This window comes from Echinops telfairi, unplaced genomic scaffold (genome assembly GCF_000313985.2).
Source record: "Echinops telfairi isolate 266 unplaced genomic scaffold, ASM31398v2 ScPeMD7_31;HRSCAF=116, whole genome shotgun sequence".
Classification (NCBI taxonomy): Eukaryota; Metazoa; Chordata; class Mammalia; order Afrosoricida; family Tenrecidae; genus Echinops; species Echinops telfairi.
The window spans coordinates 56,606,458-56,631,269 of record NW_022103928.1 but is presented as its reverse complement, the minus strand read 5'-3'; the positions used below and the strand labels follow the sequence as shown (position 1 = coordinate 56,631,269).

Sequence of the window (24,812 nt, the reverse complement as noted above, 5' to 3'; positions counted from 1 at the left end):
GAGAGCCTGACTCTGAAAAGTAATCCTATGTTCAGGTAAATTCCCTACCATAAAGGCGCCCCTGCAGGCTGGTCCTCTGTGTGCACACGGACCCTGGGCACTGGCTTTGCCTAGGGCAGCGGTTCTCAACCTGTGGGTCTCGACCCCTGTGGGAGTCGAAGGACCTTTTCACAGGGGTTGCCCGATTCATAACAGTAGCAAAATAACAGTGATGACGTAACAATGAACATAACTTTATAGTTGAGGGGTCACCACCACATGAGGAACTAGGTAAAAGGGTAGCGGCATCAGGAAGGAGATGCCAGACTGAAAGGGTCAGTGCCCCTAGAGAGCTTTGTGAGAGTCCCGTAGCAAATCTAAGCTTGGTCTCGTGGGGTCAGTGTTCCCCACAGGGGTGCTTGAGAACCAGGGATCAAGTAGCATCACTGAGAGGGGGGCGCAAGGTTTTGAATTTCTCCTTTCGGGGTTCTTCTCCAGTTTGCAAGTAAGAATTCAAGTGGGGGATAACATTCAGACCAGAGTCAGAGACAAGGTTTGGATTAGTGGTTCTCAACCTGTGGGTCGAGACCCCTTTGGGGGGTTGAAAGACCCTTTCACAGGGGTCACCCGATTCATAACAGGAGCAAAACAGTGATGAAGTAGCGACGAAAATAATTGTGTGGTTGGGGGTCACCACCACATGAGGAACTGTATGAAAGGGTCGCAGCATTAGGAAGGTTGAGAACCACTGGTTTGGATGGAAAAAGAGAGTGTATGGAAAGGGGTATTTCAGTGTAGAGCTTCAAAGGGCCTCCAGCTAATCCAAAGGCTTAGAAGACTGAGCAGTTAGGGGGGTTTGTTTGTTTTTTAATCCTGCTAATGGAAGACCTTCCACCATTGGCTGGCTCTCTGGCAGGTCTTCTGCTATTAGCTGGCTTTCTGTAGCATACCCTCCTGGGCCCCAGAGCATCCATCAGCCCGTTGTGGCAGTCCTCCTTCCCCACCTTTCTATCTCCAGTCTCTTCCACTGATAAGAAAATGGCTCTCATCTGTGGAGGCATGGAGGACGTGCACTTCCACCTCCTTTTGTATTAGCATCCCTTTTGCTGTCACCCTTGTTTCCTGCGTTGTGTCTAGCTAACAGTCGCCTTGGGGAACAATTGCACTTTGGGCACTTGCCCTACGAGATGTGTGCTGAGGGGCGACTTGTGCCATCAGCATGAATGTTGGAGTCTCCCTGTCTCTACTGATGAGCGTGAGCAGGTTTGGAAAAAGGGGTTTTGTCATCAGTTCAATGAGTCCAGACCTGAGGAAGGTCAGCCCCCATCCCAGTCCTGTCTCAAAGTGTTTTCTAAAGATGGACCCTGTTTACCGGCATGCTTCAGAGATAGTGGGAGGGAGTCTGGTTCCAGACTGCCCCAATAAAATAAGTGTGTTAGTCCAGGTTGACTAGAGAAACAAATTCATAGACACTCATAGGTGTGTAAGAAAGAGCTTTATCTAAAGAGCACTTATACATTAAGAAAACATCCCAGCCCAGTCCAGATCATGTCCATAAGTCCAATATTAGCCCAGATGTCCAATACCAGTCTATAAAGTCCTCTTCAGACTCACGAAACACATGTGATGACACTGAATGCAAGAAGATCACAGGCCAGTGGGTGGAAAGTCTTGTGGAACCAGTGGCAGTGGAAGCATTTCAGTGCTGACATGGGTCTCCACGTGGCTCCTCTAGCTCCAGGGGTCTGGCTCCATCAGCATGGCTCCGTGTGGCTTGTCAACAGGAATGTCTCGCAGGGAATCAGTGTATCTGGCCTCCAGTGAGTTATTTATCTCCTTAGCGCCTCCAAATGAGGTCATCAAGCTGCGACCTGATTTGCAGGCTAGACTCCACCCCTTTCTCAAGTTGACACCAGATTATGTACGTAACTGCCACAACAAGCATCACATGAACGCACAGCACACGAATTACGCGTCCCGGTGCATAAAGAAGTTGTTTGTGCCATGCTGCCGTCTACTCAGCGTGCAATGGCATGATGAGAAAATTCAAAACGCTGGCTAGAATTACCAAAACATGACCCAGAGTGAGCAGATGCGTTTGGAGAGATGCTCTGGAAGACTCGCGGGATGCAGGGTGGCCATAGACATGCCCCCTAGAAAACACAGTATCTGTGGCGTGCAGTAGTGTGAGGTGCAATGAAAACAAGGCATGCCTGTGTATGGAATGGAGTCACACACCAACAGATGCCACGTCAGGGCAGAGATGGGCAAGCAGCCGAGAGGGGCCAAGGACTGCTACTGCCACCACTTGGCTTTCCTCTAGGTAAGAGGCATGGCAGAGTGTCCGACTTAGAGGATGTGACCTGGCTAATACCCGAATTGAGCTTCCAGCCCCAAGAGCTGTGAGGGGATGGGAGGCCTCTCTGGTCTCCTAAGCCGCCCGTGCCGCAGCCGTTGTCTATGGCAGCTCTAGAAAACTAGGATATGACATGTCATTCACTCCGTTCATTTAATGGACCCTTACTGAGCACTTACTGTGTGCTGGCTGCTGTGATACCATCGGTTGTTGACAAATGAGAGAACGCTATCTGCCCTCACAGAACTCACGTTCTAGGGGCTTGTGTAAGCGGAGCAAGGCCACCTCAAGCACGGAGGAGTCCCTGGAAGAAGTCCTAGTTAAGTGTTGTCATTGTTAGCTGACACTGGGTTGATTTTCCCACCCAACTCATGACTTTGCACTGTGGGATGGAACAACGCGTGGTCCTGAGCCATCCACCCCCATGATGGGGTTCGGATCAGACTGTCATGACCCATAGGGTTTTCAATGGTTGGAATTCTAATGTAGATCATCAGGCCTTTCTTCCTAGTCTCTCTTGGTCTGGAAGGTCATGGCTGTGTGCATGATGTGCGCTGGCTGAAAATCCAATCCATGTCTCCTGTGTGGAAGGTGAGAATTCTACCATGAAACTATCACTGTCCTGTACAACTGTGAACCAAACCAGACCAAACCCACCGCTAGCAGGTCGAATCCAACTCATAGTAACCCTGTTGTAAGGAGTAGAGCTGTTGCTTAGGGTTTCCAAGACTATAAGTCTCTATGGGAACAGGCAGTCTCATTTTCCTCTCTCGGAGCAGCTGGTGGGTTTGAACTGCCAACTTGATGTTTAGCAGTTCAGCACCTAACCTACAGCCCGCCCAATCGAACCTAAGCCCTCTGCCGTTGAGTTGATTCCAACTCAGAATAGCTATAAGGGGTTTCTGAGACCCTATAAAGATCTTCATGGGAGTGGTTAGTCTCATTTTTCTCCCTTTGAGCAGCTCATGGGTTTGAACCATTGATCTTGCAGTTAGTGGGTAAGTAGTCTAACACTTCCCAACAACACCATCTTCCTCTAAAAGTAGTTGCTTGACAAGCTACTTGCTTATGCGTTTCTTCTCTTCCTTTGGACGCAGTGGGCATGCCCTAGCCCACTTGCGAGATTACCAGGCATTTTTCAGTGGGTCCTCTGAGGGCCATCCGTCACACCTGCTAGTGAGTAATGCACTTTGGTGTTAGGAGTTTGACAGCTCGAAAGGCTTTGAAGCGATTGTTATACAAGAGGGCTTCAAAACGTTCATGGGAAAATGGAATTAAGAGTGGGATTTTCCCATGAACTTTTTGTAGCCCCATGCAGACTAGGGCTCTGCTGAGGATTGCTCTGGCATCACCGTGTTTTTATCTTTGTTTATTGCCCATTGTTTAGTCATTCTTCCTCAGAAGCCTTGTGTTGACATAGTTTCTCTCTCCTTGGACTGCCTGCTTTTTTGTTTGTTTTTCATATTTAGTTTTTCTTTCTCTTAGTTTCCTTCCTTTCTTCCTTCCCTGCTCCTTCCCTTCCAAGGAAATATGGGAATGGTCTGTTGTCTCCGAATTCCAGACTCTCAGTTATGGAGAACTGGATGGGATGATAGTTGTCTTTGACCGATGCCTTTTCAGTCCCTGAACTGAAACCAAATTCCCATCGAGAGCAGTGAGATGAGACACACAGGAAAGTCAGGCAAATGCTTCACTTGGTGAAGTCCTGCCCACTGGTGGGTTCTTGTAAGGACCAGTGGCTCGGGTCCATTCTGACCCTCGGTAATCCCCGTGTGTCTCCAGTAGAACTGTGCTCCACCGGGTTGTCAGGAGCTGATAGTGCAAGTGGAGAGTACCGGGACTTTCTCCCAAGGCTCGTGGAGGGGACCCGTTCCTCCACGCTTTGGATTAGCAGTGGGAGTGGGAAGCATTTTGCACGGCCTGGCATACAGGGTCCGTGACTGTAAGGCCCTGTTGTTTTTTTTGACTTTGCTTTCTTGAACTCTGGTCCATTTTTTCATGTCTTCCATTTCCCTTCCCCCCGAAAGGGCTCATCCTCCTGAACCAGCCCACCAGCCTTTCCCCAGAGTTGACTGATTGTCCCTCCCCTTCTCCCAGCCTCCAGTGTCCAGACGGCATCCTCCTCCTCATTTCTGTAGCTCTGCCCCTGATTCCGCAGCCTCTGCCATCCCTGTAGGGCAGGAAGTGCCCATAGGTGCTGTCAGGAGAGGTGGCCCAGTTCCCCAGTAGGACCCAGAGAGGTGTCTTCAGATCCACAGCACGTAGCAGTTCTGTTTTATAGAATTACTGGTGGTTCCCCTCTAGTATGGGTTTATCTGGTCTTTGTGGTCTAGCTGAAGCCTCACTGAGAAATGAACAACGGGATGCGTATTGAGCAGGAGAGGGCTTGCTCTTGGCTCCCAGCTAACGGGTGTGGGGCTTCCTACTCTGTAGAGATGGTGGATAGAGTTTCAGAGCGAGCTGCCCAGGCCTCCTCTGCTCGCAGTGCATCTCTGAGGTGTGGACGGCAGATGTGGACCTGTTCCTAGCCTGCTTTCTGGCCATGGACACTTAGTGTTTTCATTCAGGAATGAGACTCACCCATCCCGTCTTGGCATGTGGGGTCCGAAAACACAACCACTAATGGCCTTGGTCTTTGTGATGCCAATAATACTGTGGCAGGGAAGGGCCTTCTCCACTCCTTCCCCGGGCCCTGACTCCTCCTCCCACCAGCTGTCTCACTTGAAGGCAGTGCACGCCCCGGCTGGAGATGCAGCCTCGGGACTTTGCCGAGATGAATGGCTGCTGTACAAAAGACAGAAATCCTGTATTTGGGGGCAGATCGTGGCCTGTCTGGAGCACTTTGTCACACACTGTGTCTCTCTGATTATGCTCCGGGCCCGGAGCCTTGTGTACTGGAATGTAGTGTTGGTTCAGTCATCGAAGAGCCATGACCCCGGTGCCAGGACTCATAAAACAGCCCAGGCTCACCGCTGGCTGGCTCACTTGCCATCAGGAGGTCCCAGCTACACACCCATTGCTGGGAAGTGGCAGTCGGTGAGCGTGGCCTTGGCTGGCTCCTCAGCAGTTCCAACCAGTGACCTACAGGTGACCTAGGAGCTCGAGAAATGTCCCTCTAATGTCAGTGATGCTCACGGTCAGCTTTGAGACAGACTCACGGAGAGAAAGGAGCCGGCCGAGAGATAGGCACTCCAGACACATGGTCTCCGATCAATTTTGAGTATGTAAGAGAGAGGGGGTGTTATTTTTTTGTTTTGTTTTTTTGCTAGGTATTTTTTTGCTTTGTTTTTTTGGCTAGGTATTTTTTTGTTTTGTTTTTTTGCTATGTATTTTTTTGTTTTGTTCTTAAAGTATGTGTATGTTTATTTTTGGTATTTTAGGTTTTTTATCATTTTATTGGGAGTGCTTACAAGATATCAGAACATCCCATAGTGTGTGTGTTTAACGTACCCGAAAGAGTACCTTTTGCTTTTCAAAAATTGACTCACAGCATTGCCATCATCCCGGGCTCACAGTGGGGTGTGCATGTCGTGGTGAGGAGACTCAAACGTGTCCCTGTCTTGTCTCAGAGGTCAGAACCCTGAGGGATCAGGAAGTACAAGAAATGAGAAAAGATTCCAAGTCTGGTCCCTCCCTAGCAGACATCAGAACAGAAACCCAGTCCTGCCAGCCGGGGCTCTCCAGCTTCTGGAAATGAGGGAGGCTTAGACATGACTCCCAACACGTCTGCCAGCTCCGTGTTGTCTAGGCCGCGGGACTTTTCCAGGGGCCAGGCAGCTAGACCGCCAGCTTGGCCATGTGCCTTCCGCTGCACCTGCAGTCTGGCCAAGCCTCGGCCATCACTGTGGTCCAGCAAATAGGTGCTTCGGGCAAGAAAGTGGGAAGTGAAGCCATTGGGCAATCACTCGGGAGCTGGCAGCACAGGCTTGCTCTGCCGAACTGCCGAGGGACCCCTTGCTCCACGTTCTCCAGGGGGATATTAAATGGTGATGAACCAGACTGGGGGGAGAAGGGGGGTGGGGAAGGAATGTGTCTTAGTGTAATTAAAATGCAGAAAGGAGATCCAGTTGCAAGCTGCTTTGCGTCTCAGTTTGAGTCTTCACATCACAGCCATGGACAGCATGTAGTGAGCGGCCGACATGTCTGATCATTCCGGGGCTGCGGAGATGAGATGGACCCCTGGCCCTCTGGGAGCCTGCAGTGCAGACATCAGTAGCCCTGGGAAAGGGCTCGTTAGAAGAAGCCACGTTAACTGAGTCGTGAAAGATGACCACGGGGGTGCTAATGGGAGAAGCCACCATCTGTCTGTCAAGTTTGTCAGGCCGTGGTGGTTTGCCTGTGGCTGTGATGCTGCAATTGTTGCCGCTAAGACTTCGAGTACCAGCAGGGTCAGCCCTAGCGGACAGGTTTCTGCAGAGCTTCTAGACTCAGACAGAGTAGGAAGAAATTCAAATTGCACCACTAAAACCATTAGTGACCACCACAGAACGTTGTCCAACTCAACTTGCTAAGGCTACGTTATCAAGAGGGGGAAATTGCTGAGGAGGACCTGGTGTTGGGTGAAGTAGAGGGTCAGCAAAGGTACGGGGGAGCCTCCCTGGGATGGACTCAATGCTGATGGTTTTGTGGCAATGACGCAGACCACGCGCCATCTGGTCTCCTGGTAGGTAAGGTAGATTAAGTCGGAGCCAACACCAGCTATTTCTATGTTTATCTGTTTGTCTGCTTACCTGCCTACCCATCCACCTACCGACCCACCATCTGTCCGTCAGTCTACCCAGCCACGCAGCCATCCCTCTCCCACCCCACCCCTCTCCTTCCAATCTAGCTGTCTGTCTAAGTGGAGAAGGCGGGGAAGACATTCAGAACAGAAAAAAGAATCTGGACGCCGCACAGATTGCAATGAGCGTTCTCATGCCCCTGGGGTCCAAGCCACTACTGGGAGAAGGTGGTGACCCAGGAGGCTGATAACCTGGGAAAGGGGCTAGGGACATCGTAATCGGGACAACTGTCCTCCACCTTGTGTGCCTGCTTTGTGTGTACTGGGGGAGTCGTGTGTACTTTGTATCAGTATGCAAACTGTGATGCGGCAGTCAAATGACATGTAAATGACTCCCCATCCTCATGGCTACAAACCATGCATCCACAAAGGAGCACACTCTGGGCTTTGGCCTCGGTGACATCATCCGTGGACAAAGGGTCCTTTCCAAAGTGTTTTCGGGGAACTTGGCCCCTTGTTCCTGTTACCAAAGAGTATCTAAATGCAAGAGGGCAGGGACAATTTTGGATGGTCCTTGCAGTTACCAGATGAGAAAGAAGTCAGATGAGCAGTTGTCGTGACTTTCGTCGGTGAGGTGGAATCTGCTCACCAGCTGCCCGCGAAAGACGGTCCTTCCCAGGGCCCGAGCTGGGGCCACTGCCGGGCTGTGAGGCGGCCTTCGTTGGATAGGATGCAAACCTGGACTCTCAGCAGCCCCTGGTTATGTCAGAGGAGAACTGTGCTCCCCGGGGTTTCCAGCCACTGAGTTTTCGGAAGTAGATCCCAGGCGTCTCTTCCAAGGTGCCTCTGGTGAGTTCACCCCTTTTGTTAGCAGTCAAGTAATTTCACTGTTTCTGCTCCCCAAACCCACTGCCCTCCAGCCAGTTCCTGCTCACCGGGGCCCAGGAAACAGAGTGGACTGGCTCCCCCAGGGGCTCCGGGGCTGGGGTCTTGATGAGGGAGCCCTGGAAGGCACAGTTGTAAAGTAACTGGAGAAAGCACGATGGTGGAAAGGCTACCATGTGCTCGACCCCCAATTCGGTCAGTTGTGATCCATAAGGTTGATTTGTTTTTTCATTTATTCTTTGGCTGATGGTTCCGAAGGACATCACCAGGCCTTTCTTCCTCCTGTGGAAGATGATCAGTAAGGAAAGGAAGTAGGTGGGGTTGCAGGGATGTGCCAAGGGGAGAGAAGACAAGCTGGACCCTATGATCGGGTGGCAGTGCTGCCTTTTCCCTAAGCTGAAAGTAGCCGTGCATCTCGCCTGTTGGTGCAGGGCGTTTGGTTCTTGGGCATACCTTCTAGAACCGAAGAGAAGAAACGGCACAGAAGCAGCCTCTGCTTCCTGTGTCAACTCTTCCAGGGTCAGCCTTTTTATTTTCAAGAAGGAGGATGCTGTCGAGTTCTGGAGTGCAACCATTTGTTTTGTAGGAAGGACATTTATGGTAGCAGTACATTTTTGAGATGGCTTTGCCTCCTCTCTTTCTCAGGGTTGTTTCCCGAGCATAGGTTGGGTTTGGACACTAATAATTGCGGGCAGTGCACTGAACTTCCAAACAATTATGTGGCGGTGTCCTGTTCTATGACCGGGTAGGTCCTGGTTCTTAATGACGCTGGGTATCAAAAGCGCCCCATTGAAGTATCCTTTAAAAAGTAAACAAAAACAAACAAAGCCACAGCAAACGAGTTGTGGTCCTGGTGACCTCGAGTGTGCCAGAGGAGCGTCGTACCTCCAACTCTTGAGCAGGTGAGCACTATAATCATTCACATAAGCAAGTGACTCCTTTGGTGTGCTAAGCAAACATAGTCCATCAAAAAGCTGTCCCTTCTTATTGCCCATCGAACAGTTCACTTTGCCTCTGTGACTTCCATTCGGGAAAGAGGGACATTCCTGAGTTGCAATTCTTGCAGGTGTACAGGTAACAGGCAGATGTGCAGACGGTTCTTTCAAGCCCAGGTAGAGTTGAGGAGTCTACTTACAGATAGGTCACGCTTGGAACTTTCATTGGAAGTAGCTTTTTGTTTAAGGAAAGAAAAATCAATGAAGCTTTTCATTTTGAGATACCTGTAGCTCCAGGTGTAGAATAGCCCAGAGAGGCAGTGTACACTGGCCAGTTCCCCCCCATGCTCACTTGTACAAGACTCGGACGGGATCGTGTCTGGGGTTTTGACATTGACTCAGCCAGTGTAGCAGTTGGATTGTCCCACTGCATGGACCCCTCCTTTGTAGCCACTTCCATTTCGACAACCCCTCGCCTCTTCTCCCCGCCTATAATTTTGCCATCTTAAAAATGAAATGGAATTACACTGCAGTTACGATCTTTGTGAGATGGCTGTCTTCACTCGCAGGTAGAAGTGCCCCCTGTGGGTTTCCAAGACTTTAACTCTCTATGGGCATTAGAAAGCCACCTCTTTCTCCTGTGGAGGGGCTGGTTGGATTCGAACTGCTGACCTTTCGGGTAGCAGCCCTGTGCATTATCCTCTCCAAAGCCCATACCATGGTGTATTTGCCCATTCGTCCACTGGAGGACATCGAGTCATTTCTAGTCAACGTTATTATCAATCAAACTACTCTGAACCTCCTGGACGGGCTCTGTGTGAAAATAAGTTCTCGTTGCCCCCGAGTAAATGAGCCAGAGTGAAGTTTCTGGGCAATAATGGCAGTTGCAAATTTTGGTTTATAAACTCTTGCCCAACCGTTTTCCAGGGTGACTGCAGTATTTCACATTCTCACCAGCAATGGAAGCGATCCAGTTCCTCCACATGTTTGCCACCAAGTGATGTTGTCACCGCTTTTTATTGGTAACCATTCTGGTGGGTGTGAAGGGATATGTCGTTGTGGTTTCCACCCGTGGTTCCCTAATGGCTAAGGACTGTAAATATCTGTTCGTGTACTTAATCGCCATCTGTTGGTCCGCATGGGTGAAGTGGCTCTTCGTGTCCTTTGCCCATTTTGCAGTTTGTTTGTTTCGCTGTTGCATTTTGGAGAGTTCGTTGTGTAAATTTTATGTTATATGTGCCCTTTGTGAGAAACATGATTGACACATATTTTCTCCCATTTTGTAGCATGTTCTTTCATTTACAGAAATGATCTTGCAAAGAACAAGTTTGATACTTCAGTGGGATCTCGTTGGTCAGTTTTTTTCCTCTGGTGGATTGCACGTGTTTGTGGTGTCAAGTTTAAGAGCTCTTTGCCTAGCCTAGATCACAAAGATTTCCCCCTATGGTTAAAAAAAAAAAAATCATAGTTGTATATGTGACATTTAACTTCATGACCCATTATAGTTAATTTTGTGTACAAGATTCAAGGTTTAGGCTGCGGTCATTTTTGTTTGTGTCTGCATATTCAAAACTCAAAGCAGATGGCAACAAACAGTTACTAAGGAAACCAGACTAAAAACAACAACCCCAAACTGCCATCGAGTTGATTCTGACCCATAACGACCCTATCACACAGAACAGAACTGACTGTGGATTCCCAAGACTATAAATCTTTTTTAAAAACTTTTATTGGCATGTCATCCACATATCATACACTTCAGTAATTCAATCATATCAAGAAATCAAGAAGAGTTGTACGATCTTTACCACAATTAACTTCAGAACATTTTCTTCTCAAGACTGTAAATCTTTAAGCGGGGGTGGGTGGGGGGCGGGGGTGAGCCTCATCTTTTCCCCAAGGAGTTGGTTGTGGAGTTAATCCAGTGACCTTGCTGTTAACAGTCCAATCCATAACTCACTGCTCCCCAGAGATAACACCAGGAGGGTACAGTTTAGTTGGCACTAGGAAACAGTAAGCAAGAACTCAAGCAGCATACAAAAATTTAGGTTTTTATTTTATGGACGGTAATCGTGTGTTTAGGGGGAAAATACACATTAAAAAAAAAAAAACCTCCCAGAAAACAATCCAAAACAACCTCCAGATCCTGCATTATTGTGGTAACAGTGATTCATTTCCTCCTCTTTTTTGGAAAGACACAGAGAGCCAACTGTTTTATGTGAGTATGTTTTTACCCTGCTTTGCTGCAGGCAAGGCCCGGCAGCTCTGTGGCTTAGGCACTGGAAGACTAAGCCACCAGCTAGCTGCTCTGCTTTTTGAGAAACACGAGCCTGGCTGGCTATCAGCGCCCTTTGGAGCCTGGGTAGCGTAGTGGTTGTGTGTTGGGCTGCTGCATGCAAGGGGAGCAGTTCGAAACCACCAGCCAACCGCTCGGCAGGAGAAAGGCAGGGCTTTCTACTCCTGTGAGGATTTTACAGCCTCAGAATCTGCCCCCCCGGGACCCAGAGCAGTTCTGCTCCTCCTGCAGGGTCTCTATGAGTTGGAATCAACTTGGTGATTAGTCTGCTCATGTCAAGACTCACAGTCTCAGAAAACCCCGTGGAGCAGTTCTACTTGAAGGTCCCTCCGGGTCACTGGGAGTCAGTCACATGGACAGCAGTACGTTTTGTTTGTTTTCGCTCCAGGAGAATGTGAAAGCAACTTAACAACAAGACAACAAGATAAACTAAAGAACACTTGACGGGCAAAAGTGGTCTGAGGGAAAGTAAGATGAGAGGCAGGCCTGAGATTGGGGTGGCCAAGACATGCCGTGAGATTTTCCTTGTTAGCTTCAGCAACTTGCACAGAGGCGTGATACCAGCCTCATTTAATGAGTGCCTGGGTCCAGGGCAGCTGACATCCTTTCACCTGGCGCCAGGACTCCCATTGTCCTGCGAGGTTCATTCATAGCAGGAGTCCAGAGCATGCCTGGCGAGGCCTCTGCAGGTCTGTCGGTACAGCTGGTGGTCTGGGAAAGCTAACACCCAGAAGCCTAGCACCCAGCAGCCCCCTCAGCGCACACTGCTATTCACAGCTGCTGCGGCACAAGTGTCACAGTTGGCGAGTAACGGGGAGACGTACGGGGAAGGTTTAAGGAACATTGGAGGCTGCCCGTTATTCTTGGTAAGAACAAAGCATCTTTGATTTGAAGCGTTTGTGCCCGCATGGTTTCCATACATACTTTTGATGTTGTTGGCTTTTGCAAGTGTTTTTTTGTTTTTGTGTTTGCTCTGGGGTGTGTACTTTCTACTATCTATTCAGGGAAAGCGTACGCAGCAGCTGAGTTTCACATTTCGACCATTTAGACGCACGTTGGTTCTGTGACACAGGTTTCCAGCCCTGTTCCCATGTTTAGGACATGTGAGTGGCCTTTTAAGAGACAGCCAGGCTTCCTGGTTTGTCATTATTATTTATTATTAAGTTCTGTGTGAGTTGCCCTTCACTCGGTGTGGAAGTGAGACGGGAGCTCCCTCTGAACTTGACCTTGCCGGTTCCTGGCCCTGTCTGTGCTGTTACCCGGTTTTCCATCTGGTCTCAGGGAGTGTCAGCCCAGTTCCTCCTGACGTCTGAATAAGCGTTTGCCGCGAGAGGAAGGGGAGAGAATATTTGGAGCGTTCGACCTAGCCTGTAAACTTTCCAATAGAGCTGTTGCCATCCGATCAGCATGTTATTACTTTGTGACGGCTTCAAGTCGAAGGTCATGTTGCTGTTTTGAACTTCAACACTGGAGTCTCGGAAGAGCACCCGGCTCACCCGATTCCGTATGGTTGTCGCCTGCGATTGTATCTTTTTAAATTTTCTCTCTCAAGCCAGCCGGGAGGCAATGTGGACAATCTAATTGCACTGGAAGCCGCTGCTGGCCCGGGCCGTGTGGCAACAGCTGATGGGCTCTGCGGAGGTTCAGAAGCTATTTCTGGAGGATGAGATGGGATCCAGGCTCTCCGTTCAGGCCATAAAAGGCCCGGCCCCCGTGGAGTTGCCCTGCTGTGTGGCGGCCGTCCTCGAGGCTGAAGCGTCCTCGGGTTTCACATGGACCGCGCAGCCATGGATGCGCACTCCGAGGCCAGGCGCAGGGAGCTCGACACCCAGGACTCGAGGGGTCCCCCGGCGGTGAAAAGGAGACCCCTCTTCCCGATCCTTTGGCACGCTTGCTTCCCAGAAACTTGGGGGCTGTAGCCCATCCCCTGCCCACCTTGTGTGCTGCCCACAGGCTGTTTTGGAAAGCACCGCGCTAAATTTATCCTGCTTCGGAATCGTCCCGGCTGGCAGACGCGCCTGTCTTCTCCTTTGCACTGCGGCTTCTGGTCTTTGGGTGCGATGTGACTTGCGGGAACACCTCGCTTTGGAAGTTTCGCTTAGGATTTGAAAGTAGCGATTCGGAGACTCAGCAAATAACACCTGAGGGCATCCAAGAAGCCGGCTTAAAGGCTGTCAGGTTTTTTTTCTTCCTTCCTTAGCGTGAGAAGAAGAAGGAATTGCGGTGTGATTTTTTTTACCCCCCTTTTGATTTAAGAGGATTATACCAAAATTTGATGTAAGTGTGTGTGTGTGTGTGTGTGTTTGGGGGGTGGCTTCCTATAAGCCCTTTGCGGGGTTTTGTTGTATTTTGTGTTAAGTGCCACCTGTCTGAGCACGCTTCCTAAGCAGTCGCTGATTTCAAACCCTGGAATGTTCCTGCCCGGATCCCCTGGTTATTACAGTTAACTCTTCTCCTTACCCTGGGGCAGATTGGCTCGGGGAGGGGAGGGATTTTTTGCCAGCACCCCCCCCCCCACTTAAAAACAAAAGGGAGGGGTGGTACAGAGAGGTCTCCTGCTAACCATTGGATTGAGGGGACTTGGTAAGCATGTTCTGTCTAAACGTGGGCCTGGGAGCTGTGCCATCGAAAACCTCACCATGATACAGAGGTCGCTACGAATCCTATCGTAGGGGTGGGGCGGGGAGGGGGAGCTGAGAAGGGCAAGTGTTTCTCTCTCACGTGGACGTGTTGGTCGACCCATGCGTGTGCGTGATCTCTGCTCAGAGGTTCTTTGCCCTGCAGCTTTCATGTGCCGGATTTGGTCCCCGGGACCTCTGGGGTGCCAGAGGTAGAAGCAGAGTCTTGTCTCCATTTCTTGATTTCGATTGGTTTTGTTTTTTGAAGTCTCCACAGGCGGGCAGGGGGGAATCTGTGTCTCAGCCTTTCGAAGTCCAGAGGTAGCTTTGCTGGTCTCTGTGTAATTGCATTTGGTGATTCCCTTCTGCTGCAAAGTAGCCGGGAGCTGTAGAACCTTCAGGGCTGACCTGACCTGTGCCCTCACTTAGAAAACCGGAATGCCCATGGAGAAGGACTTTATCCTCAAAGGCTTTAGTGACTCTCCCCTTGAGGTACCCCTGAACCCCTCAAACTCACTGTCATCGACTCCGTTCTGATTCATAGCGAAGGCCCTACAGGACAGGGTAGAATTGACCCCCGTGGGCTTCCGAGTCTCTAAATCTGTGCAGGAACAGACGGCCTCATCTTCCTCCATGGAATGACTAGTGGTTTTGAACTGCTGATCTATGGCTACCAGCCCACTACACCAGAAGGGTTTCTTCCTCTCACCCTTGGTGGCATTTGAAAATGTGTCTGATTTTCAGAATGACCATGACTGGCATTTGAAGGAATTTAGAAACCTTGGGAGATAAAACCCGTGTAAGCATTTGGCTGCTCGATGAAAGGTGAGCAGTTCAAACCGATCCAGAGGAAGCTAGGAAAAAAGACCCGCCGGTCAACTCCTAAAAGGTTGCCGCCCAAAATACCCCGTGGGGCGCAGTTCTGCTCTGCACCACATGGGGCCGCCCTGAGTCCCCGTTGGCTGGACAGAAACAGGCCGGTTAAGAATGGCGTTGTAACTGTGCTATCATGTGAGTCAGAATGGCTGGACAGCAATGAGTTCTTCTGCATTGACTCGATGGCATTGATCATTGATCATTGATGTTGGATGGTTCCAGACAAAAGACTTGCCCAGGCCAAAATGCCCGTAATGTCTCCTGTGGGGAAAACTGCAAGAGAGAAATGATCCCGTTGCTCCTAAGAGAGAAGCAACAGAGTGCTGGCTTGTGTGCTCGGCCTCTTCTCAGGAACCAGGTCCCCAAAGGCGGATCATTCATGCCACCCCTAGGGAGATGAGAGGATGGGCATGCTGGTGGGTGGGGAGAGGGCACAGTTCTGTGACTTGTCATTCACCCGTCCTTCTGTCTGGGGTGTGTCAGTCCAGGGGGTGGAAGGGCTCTTAGGGCCTGAGTGCACCTCTGGTGCTGGGAACATAACCTTTGTTGGTTAAAGCACAGCGCTTATAGCAGATTTCAAGCCTTCTTTGCACAAGCATGCCTTTATCACTGCCCGTGTGCTCCTGACAGACTGTTTCTTGGCAACCAGACCTCTGGGAGATGTCAGATTTCAGGTCAGACTGAACCTCTTTGGCAGTCACTGGGGTCATTTAAAATTCTACAATTGAATTGTGCCCAAAGAGGAGGGCCATCTGATTCTACAAGGAGGGCAGAGAGGGTGACATCCCTCAGGGGTCACAGGCTGTGAGGAACATGCCGGGAGCTGAGCCGCCAGGGCCCTCTTTGTCTTGTTAGGATATGGAGGGCAGCCTTGGAAGCTGGCTCGATTCCGAGGAAAAGGCTCCTCCTTGCTTCCGGCAGGCCTGCGTTTTCCAGACCCGTGTTTTGTGTTAGACCACTGGTCCCCGTGCCCCCGGGTTGCATTCCCCTGTTCCTGGAAGGCTTCCTGGCCTGGGGTTTCCCTGGGATTCTGTGCTTCCCAGTTTGGTGACTCTGAATCCCAGTCCCTTGATTGCCACTCTTGACTCCTCTCCTGGTAGATTACCAAGGCCTCTGTGCCTGCCTGCGAAATGATGTCCATGGCCATGACTTCCTCCTGAGCCTCCCGGGCTCTCACCTGGACCTCTGCAGTGGACCTTTGTTGTCCCAGGTTCCCCTGTACCCCAGCCATCCTATGGATGAACAATGAGCTGATCCTCAGAGGCAAACCCCTCAATACTGCCTATGGGCCCAAACCTGTCTTCCCCGGAGACCTTTCCACTGGTCTCTCCCTTTCCTGTCAACACCAAATGAGTCTGCTCACAAGTGTCCTGTGACCTTGGGCTCCAGTCGCCCCCAGTGCAGCCTGCCCTGCAGAGCCGGTGGCGCCCCTTCCTGTGCTCCCACCGAGGCACACAGAGACTCAGAACTCTTCCACTCCCGCGTCAGGTCCAGGGCCAGGCGAGACGGCTGAATGGCACCGATGGTAGAGGCATTTAGGTTCTCCATCTCAAACAGTAATTCTGCCTTACGACCCCACTGCCATCTTTACCTGCCTCTCGCTTCAGAAGTGGTTGTCCTGTGTGACAAGTTCTCTCTTGCTCTGGCATCGACGGCCGCCAGCAGAGAGAGGTTTGTCGTGCCCCTAACTGGCCTGGTGGGGTTTCTGGATCTGAGCTCTGGCCGGCACAGGAAATGAAGGTGCCTTCAGTGAAGTCAGCCACTTCGTTACGGGAGCCATGCCCAAAGGGAAAGGTGCTCCTCCCATGGTGCACTTGGACTCGGGGACTTTCCCATCATTAGACTCCAGCTAGCCCGGCCAAACTCAGCTGGGATGGGCTCTGTAGGACTCCGGCAAGGAGGTGCAGGATATTTTCATTGGCTCAAGGAGATTTTTGCCTCACTTTCTTATGCACACTCCCTGTTCTTGTAGGTCGTTTTATTTATTTGTTTGTTTATTTTTTTAAGGAGGAATGCATTTTTCTCTGTATCCTGCTTGTTCTATATTTGAGAGTTGATCCTTTTATCTCTAACAAGTGCATACCGTCCTTTGAACTGGGTTTTCTGTAAATATGACCAAAGAAGTAGCTGTCCTATTTGTGCTGGGATCATTGTGGGGCCCACGCTACAGCACTGGGATCTTTTCAACACCTACCTGTTAGAGCACCTAATCTCTGGGTGGGGTGCTGTTTGCGGAGCTCTGTGCCACATGCTGGTGCATGACCATGACTGAAGCATGCCCCCTGGCCTTTGTGACCTCCTGTGGAGTTCAGCCATACATAAAATGAAGCTCTTGCACCAGTCAAACTGGGTAGGATGAGCATGTCACTCATCAGGGATCCGTGCCAGGCTCAGTGCCAACCCCTCTCCTTTCAGTATCACGCTGAAGCCTTATCACAGCCCCTTAAAAATGTTAGTGTCATTATCCTGATTTCTTTCTTTTTATTTTTTTTTCCCAGAAGGATAAAACCAAGACTTAGAGAGGCCCAGTCAATCCCTCAAGGGCACAAGGATGGCATGGGCAGGGGGTGGATTTGAAAGCAGATCTATTTGACTTCGGTACTCATACTCAGGAGCCTTGGTGGCGCAGTGGTTACAGATTGGTCTGCTAACCACAAGGTCAGCCGTTCAAAACCACCAGTGGTTCCACAGGGAAAAGATGAGGCTTTCTACTCCCGTAAAGAGTGACAGTCTCAGAAACCCACTGGGGCAGTTCTTCTCTGTCCTCCAGGGTCGGAACAGAGTCAATGGCAGTGGGTCTCCACTCATATCCAGAACCGCTGTTCCAAACCAGTGCTTCTCAGACTTTCAGATGCATGAGACTTGCCTGTGCATTTATGAAATTACAGATTCTGGTTTCTGTCTGGGTGGGGCCTGATATTCCACAAATACGATGTCAGACGAGGATGTGATGCCTCTGTTACCAAAACCAGCCCTTGAGCTGTGGAGGTGGCCGCTGCCCTGAAATTGACACAGACTCCTGGTGCCTCTTGTGAACAGAGGACATGTTGCCCAGACTGATTAAGCAGCACCCCTGCTGCGGCCCCCCAAAATGAGGGACTGCTCAGGGAGATGGCCCAAGTTTGTCACGGGAGATGGCCCTGTCCTTTCATGATGTCACGGCATGCTCCTCACCTACCAATTGTACCCTGTTTCTCTCCTTTCTGCCTATGCCCCTCTCGACCCCTCACACGTTGGAAACACGCTCAAGTTTCCTCCATCTAAATACGTTTTCCCTTGGCCTCCAGCTGCCACCTATTTCTGTCACCACCCACTCAGTCCGCAGCCCACACTCCGCTGGCTCTGCAGTCTGCTTGCGGCATTAGCCTGACCACCCTCTGTGTGAGAATCCCACCCAGGCAGCGCTCTAGCCCCAAATCTGAACTCTCCACACAGGGTGTCCTTTCTGACTGCTCGGGACTGCTCTATGTGTCATGTGGTAAAAGAACACAACACAACTCTTGCAACGCAGTGGTTGTCTACACGCGCAGCGAGCAACACGAATCACTCTCATCATGGCTGTGTAGTTTTGGCCACTGTCCTTGTGTTAGACTAGAGAAACAGATCTATAGACACTCATGGGTGTAAGAACGAGCTTTATATAAAAGAGCAATTGTATATTGTGTTACGGTTCTCTAGAGAGAAAAAAAGGACACATTAGATAGATAGATAGATAGATAGATAGATAGATAGATAGATAGATAGATAGATAGATAGATACAAGAAATAAACAGCTAATTAGTCCACAGAGCAAACGAGAGGGCTCAGTTCAACTCACTTCCATGAGACAGTTAATCTACTGGCAACCCTTCAATTCACAAAGGCTGCTGGGTGCAAGTCAAGGAAGCAGACAGCTGAGTCTGCTGTAGAGCAATACAGGCAATCCAGCCACAGGCAGCAAACAGCAGGGCAGGTCACCAACAGGCAGCCAGATGACAGGGTCCAACAGTCCCCAGCTCAAGTGATGTCTACACCAGCAGTGTGGTGAAGCAGGTCTCGGAACCTCAAACTATAGTGACACGGTCCATGAGTTGTGTGTCCCACAGGTAGTGTGGCTCTCAAATTAAGGCAGCTGCATACTTCTCCGATCATCAGAGAGCAAGAGACAGAAAGGCAAGGCTTCTCCGAGCCATTTATCTCTTTGCCCTTCAATTAAACTGCGGCCTTATTAATCCCACATGTGTTTATTGGCCGAGTTGGCACAATAAACCTACCTGTCACATATAATGAGAAAACATCCAGCCTAGTCCCGACCAAGTCCATATGTCTGATATTATCCCACGTGTCTGATGCCAGTCTATAAATTCAGTCTCACACAGCACATGCAATGATGCTGAATGCAGGAAGATCACAGGCCAGTGGGTAGAAAGTCTTGTGGATCCAGTGGCAGTGGAAGCATTTCAGTGCTGGCAGGGGTCTCCATGTGGCTCCTCCAGCTCTAGCATAGCTCCGTGTGGCTTGTCAGTAGGAAGACGAAGCAGAGAGTGTCTGTATCTGGTCTCCCGTGAGCTATTTATCTCTGTGGTGCCTCCAAATGTGGTCATCAAGCTGCACCCTGATTGGCAGGCTAGACTCCACCCCTTCGCAAGTTGACAGACTATGTAGCTGCCACAGTCCTGTTCCACATTCGTCTGCCACCGTGACTCGAAACTCAGTGACCCCCAAACAGTGATGCCCCCGTTCTCCTCGCCTCTAACCTTGTCCTCTGTTACACGAGTGGGATCATAGGATATGTGTCACTTTGTGAATGGCTTGAAGGAATCCTGGAGGCCCTTGTAGTGTTGGGCTGCTAACAGCAAGGCCATTAGTTCAACCCCACAGCCCACTCCTTAGGGGAAAGTTGAGGCTGTCTGCTCCCATGAAGATCTACAGCTTCTGAAAACCCTATGTTGTGTTTGCTGTGTGTTGGAATCAACTTGATGGCAGTGGGTTTGTGTTTCGTTTTACTCAGCAAGGTCTTTTAAAGGTTTTTCCTTGGTGTAGCGTGTATCAGGCCTTCACTGTTGCATTTAATGGATGAGTTATATTCTGTTGCATGAATGTACCACATCTTTTTTATCTAGTCACCTGTGGATGGACATATTTGGGTTACTGCTCCCACCTTTTACCTATTTTGAAGTGTGCTTTAGTTTCTAAAAATCTGTCTTTCTGCCTCTTGCTTCGGACTATCTCTTCTTAGAGTCTCTTGCACCTGCTCTTCCTAAGGGGAATTTTGTGACCTCTCTGCTTGAATGATATAGAGTCATTTGATTTTTATAGCTCATGTTTGCCGGTAGCATAGTGGTTACATGTTGGACCTGCTAACTGCAAGGTCAGCAGTTCGAGACTGCCAGCTACTCTGAGGGAGAAAGATGGGGCTTTCCACTCCAGCAAGGAGTCACAGTCTCAGAAACTGACAAGGGCTGTTCTACCCTGCCCTATCGGGTCACTATGGGTCAGCGTGGACTTGATGGCAGTGAGCTTTGGTTTGAGTTTCTCCTGGCGCTGAGGAACTGTGAAAAGCACCACCAAGTCTTGTGGCAGCCCTCTCCCTATTGTCAGTCATTAACTGCCCATTGAGCTGCGTGAGGCCTGCAGTCTGGATGACCAGACTTGATGGAGTTAGACTTCAAGAAAGAACAATGGGGTTCTGTGGGAAGGCGCTCAAAGGGCTTTTATCAACCAAGCAGCTACAGTTTGTGAGCAATGGTTCATCGGAGGCCTCTTGTTTCCTTCTTATCACTGATGTTCTGAGTAGAGCAAGCAGGTACCTATCCCTGGCTTGGGTCCCTATGGCCACTAAACAGAACAATCATATTGGTATTTATGATTGTTTAAGATTTCAAATGCCTTAAATATTTATGATCTTAAGCATGTGTTGTTTTGTGCACACTCTGAAACCTTACACCTCACGCTGACTCCGTTTAACCCCAGATCTTAAAATGCACACTTGCATACTACACACTCACAAAAATAACTCCAGTCAGAACTCACATAGGAGAGTGGTTGATAGTTTATCCCCCAGTGGCTTCAAATACATGGAATGAAGAGATATGTTATGAAAGTCAAAACTAATCATTGAGATTTTTTGTTTTAGGACTGTCTTGGCAATTGTATTAAAACCTCTACCACCACCACCCCCAACCATATGTTGTTTTTAAAAATTTCTATCATTATTTTAGTAAAAGTTTTAAAAATAATTAATTTTCTTTCTTTTATTAATAAATCACTTTTGGGGGGCTCTTACATATAACAATCCATGAAGCAATTATATCAAGTGAAGTTGTACAGATGTTGACAGAACTCATTCAGATCATCAATTTCAAAACACTTTCTTCTTGAGCCTTTTAATATATTTTTTAGCACTTCTTTAAAAAAACACATTGGAGCTGGAGTTTCAGTTGACCTTGTGTTCACATGATCCCAGAACTCGACCACCTCAGTTATTTGGCTGTGTGCTCATTTCCTTCAGCAGCTACTACCAGGAAGCTCACAGGGCTCTGGTGGCGCAGCCGCTAAAATGCGCTCAGTAGTTGATGGAGAAATGGGAACCCCCCCCCCCCCCCCCCCCAGATGCTCCGAGGGACTAAGCTTCGGCAGCCTGCTCTGGAAGAGATTTAGACTTGGAAAACCCACAGGGCCGTCCTACTCGCTGTGAGTTGAAATCCGTTTCCCTGGGAAGGCCGCCGGGACATATGGCAGGTTGAATGTCTCTGCTAAGTGTATGCGGCCATTTCACCACTGGTAAGTCTGGGCGCGGGTGCGCGTGCGTGCGCGGGCGCCTCGCCTTGTGCTCACGTTCTGCCTTTCCACCAGCTGGCCCTTCTAGCCATGTGCATAGCCAGGTGGGTGGCTTCATTGTTGCATGCATTTTGGATGATGGGCGTTGAATATTTTAAGCCATCATGGCGAGGTGTAAACGTTTTTGGGGGTATGACACTCCTGAGTCGGATGACTCAGCTTGGCACCGACCCAGGCCCCTCCCATTGGACATGGAATGTCTTTGTTTTGGTTCGTGTCCCTTACCTTCAAAGGCTTCAGGAAGCTTTTATGCAGCTCTCAGGTCTTGGGAAACATTTGAGAAGTTGCAGTAAGGTGGTGGAATGAGAAGGAACAGATGAGAAAAACAAGCAAGCTTCAGATCCAGTGGGCAGGTGCGGCCTCTCCAAAACACCAAATGTACAGCCATTGAGTTGATTCCAGTTCATAGCAACCCCAAAGGACAGGGTAAACCTCCCCTGTGTGTTTCTGAGACTAACTCCTTACAGGAGTAGAAAGCCTCATCTTTCTCTTCAGGAGCGGCTGGTAGTTTCGAACTGCCAACCTGGAGGTGCGTGGTCCAACACCTAGTCCAATACACTACCAGGAATCTAGCTGATTCCAACTCAAGATGATCTCGTGTGATAGAGGATTTCTTGGCTGCAGTCTTGATGGAAACAGGTCTTTGTCCCGTGGATCTTCTCGGTGTGATTGAACCACCAACCTTTCCGTTAACAGCCAAGCAGGAACCATTGTGCTACCAAAGTTTCTTAGTCCCTGCTCTGCCCACCCACTTCCAATCCTGATGGACTCCCCCGACTCCTCGGGTCGGTCCCCAGCAGAAGGTGACAATTATTACATTTTGAAAGTGAAGGTATTTGGCACTGCCTCGTGCTTGGGGCCATGGCGGTGTGTGGGGAAAGCCCTGGTCTTATTAGTCGCCAGATGTGTGATTCTGGGTAAGTTCCTCCACCTCTCTGTGCTTCAGTGCCCTCATCCACTAGGACAAGTGTTGGCCTGGAAGGTTTCTAAGGTGCCTTCTCCTTGTTTGTGTCTTGTCATCTATGCTGGGCTCATTGGGACCACCGTAGCATTTCTAGAAAGGAATTCTTGTGTGAGGCAGACATGATACAGGGTGGCAGAGCAAGAGTTAATTAGAAATATCCTCTTCTCCCCCCACCCCACCCCCTCCCCATCTGTGTTCTCACAAAACTTTTGTCTTGAAATGTGCAGCCTGTGTCTAACTTCTCGTAGCTGGCTTGATCCCCATTCTTGGTCTTCAGCTCTATATTTTTGCCACCTCGGCAGATCAAGCTTTCTTCCAGCTCTGTTTGGATACGTAACTGCTCTTTTCTGTCACCTAATTTATTCTCATTTTCTAACTTTCTTTTGGACTTTTTTCCTTCTCTGAATGTGGAACTCCAGATGGGCACCTTGCAGTGCTGAGCACTGTGAGAACATGCCTCTCCTTAACCCACAGAGGCACTGCCAGGCTTTGAGTTGTGGTCTTCTGCCAGCATGTGTTTGCTGTCAACTGGGCTTCTGAACGTGGACTAGGTGCTAAGGGCCAGGATGGGTGCTGGGGAAAGAGTAGTGCAAACCAAGACCCTGTCCCCATAGAGTTCACATTCCAATGGGCCACACACATTTGCCACCCGGGTGAGTTTCTTGAGATTCAACCTTTACATGACTTTAGAATGACAGAACTTTATTATTATTATTATTATTATTATTATAGTTGAAAGAAATCTCTACTCCATTCTGGTCAACTAAAATGAAGATAGACTAATGTTGTTTTTTGTTATTTGGGGTTTCTTTGTTTTCAGAACTACTCCATGACGTACCCGCTTTTAATTCAGGGCTTCAAGGTTCAAACATACTCAGTCATGGCCAGTGAAGCAAGATTGGAACTGACCTGAGTTGTCAACATTTGAGTGTAGCGTCATGAAGATGGGAATGGAGGAAATGACAGGCAGAAGCCCCTGGAGACTTGGGAAAGGCCTACTGAGCCTTTTACTGCTGGACTCCGGAGCCCTGGTAGCCTAGTGGGTACACCCTGGGCTGCTAAAAGCATGGTCAACTCAAAGCCACCAGCTGCTCCTCTGGGGGAAAAGACGGGCTTTCTACTCCATCATGAGTTACAGACTCAGAAACTCACAGGGACAGTTCTACCCTGCTCTATTAGAGCAATGGTTCTCAACCTTCCTAATGCCGCAACCCTTTCATACAGTTCCTCATGTTGTGATGACCCCAACCATAAAATTATTTTCTTTGCTACTTCATAAGTGTAATTTTGCTACTGTTGTGAATCCTAATGTAAATATCTGATATGCAGAGTATATTTCTATTGTTACAAATTGAACATAATTAAAGCATAGTGATGAATCACAAATGCAGTATCTTGAAGCATAGTGTAACATGGATAACAGTCTTAATAAAACAAAAGTAAACTACATTGCTACATTTTACGACACTGTGTATAAAAAGTCAATGTCAGTGCAAAGGTTGAGATAGCTTCTTTCTCACCGGATCAGCATATCTCCATGTGGGCAGACCCGCCTGGAGACGGATAGAAGAGCGGTCGGTGTCTCTGTTCCTAAGACCATCGGAAATACGTGTTTTCCAATGGTCTTAGGCGACCCTTGTGAAGGGGTCATTCGACCCCCAAGAGGGTCGTGACCCACAGGTTGAGGACTGCCATATTCGAGGGTTGCTATGAGTCGGATTGACTTGATGGCAGTGGGTTTGGCTGGTTTAGTGGGGTGCAGTACACTTTCCCAGGGGTACAGTCAGCCTCCATCTTTAAGCGGGGCACCAATTTTTTGGATTGTGTTCGTCAAGAGGTTTGGTTGCCATACAGCATATACCTTACAGGGATAGTAAGTTTCTAGCCGGGGCTTGACCCATAGTTTTTCCTGTTTTAGTCACTGTCCAAGTTCACCACATTTTACAAATTCAGGTCTGTCCTGGTTGCACGTCATTGGCCGTCGCTGAACTGAGAAGAGCTGGTTCCAAGTTTCAAAGCTTCAAAGAACACAGTCTGCTATTCAGGACGCTGGATAAAAAGGCCCAGCGAACTCCCCACTCCCACTCTGGAGCCCTGGTATCAGGAGGGGACACATAGCGGGTTACTCAGAGGAGGAGGCTCCATGTCACCACCAGCTCCTCTCAGCTGTTGAGCTGAATGGATGCTTTTAAAATAACTAGCACTGTTGACTGCCCAAGGGGCCACCTGGCCTTATTTGGTTTGCTAGAGAGGTTCAATGTCAGCAGTCAGCCTCTTCCTCCTCCCTCCTCCCTCCTCCTCGGGACCCTCTTCCCTCCTCCCTCCTCCCTCCTCCCTCCTCCCGACTCCTCTTCTCTCCTCATT

General features: G+C 49.4%; 1 protein-coding gene across 8 annotated transcripts in view; it reads left to right on the top strand.

The window, feature by feature from the left end:
* The window catches only part of SVIL (supervillin), a 221,238-nt gene that overhangs the window by 38,098 nt on the left and 158,328 nt on the right, over positions 1-24,812 (top strand). Inside the window, exon 1 of one of the 8 annotated variants that reach the window (XM_045290061.1) lies at positions 12,972-13,448. The exons of the other annotated variants lie outside the window; for them this stretch is intronic. The gene's annotated coding sequence lies outside the window, so the exon portion shown is untranslated. Of the gene's footprint in view, positions 1-12,971; positions 13,449-24,812 lie in introns of those variants that run through there. 8 annotated transcript variants of the gene reach the window in all.